Below are 638 nucleotides of genomic sequence, written 5' to 3'. Positions count from 1 at the left end.
GCGGGGCAGCGCAAGGACGACGCCGGAGTTGCAGCACCGCTGGTGGAGCGACGAGGCGACGAGGCGGGGCGCAAGGCGAGGGGCGCCGTGGTTGGGTCGTCGGACGCGGGGGTGCGCGGGAGCCGTGGCAAGGCACGGAGCTGCGAGGGGGGGGGAGTGTGGGTCAGGGGAGGTCCGGCGCGCAGGTGACGCACGGGCGCAGCAGAGAGCACCGACGGCGTCAGCCGCGGGCGCGGTCCGGCGTGGTGCGCAGGGAGCGGAAGCAGCACGGGCGGCGAGTGTGCGCGTGCGGACGCGACGGTGGATCCGCCAGGGAAGAGAGGGGAAGAGAAGGGGGCTCACATAGCCCTGTAGATGTGCAAAGGCGCGCTCGGGGAAGGGCCGGAGTAGCGGGGCGACGGCGACGATGCCCAACTCGGGGAGGGAGTTGCGCGAGGGAGAGGCGGGGACGAGGCAGTCCGGCGGTGACGGGCGGCGCCGAGGCGCGTTGGGGGGCGCGGGATCTAGCCCCTCCTCGTCCAGTCGAGTGGGGGGGCGCCTGGGAGGAGGCAGGGGGCGGCGTTCGACGGGGTGGAGGTCCGGAGAAGCGGGCGTCGTCAGGGGAGCGGGGTGGTTCGATCCCGATCCAATCTGGATCG

This window comes from Triticum aestivum, chromosome 5B, assembly GCF_018294505.1.
Source record: "Triticum aestivum cultivar Chinese Spring chromosome 5B, IWGSC CS RefSeq v2.1, whole genome shotgun sequence".
In the NCBI taxonomy this organism is placed as follows: domain Eukaryota; kingdom Viridiplantae; phylum Streptophyta; class Magnoliopsida; order Poales; family Poaceae; genus Triticum; species Triticum aestivum.
This window is presented reverse-complemented; position numbering follows the sequence as displayed.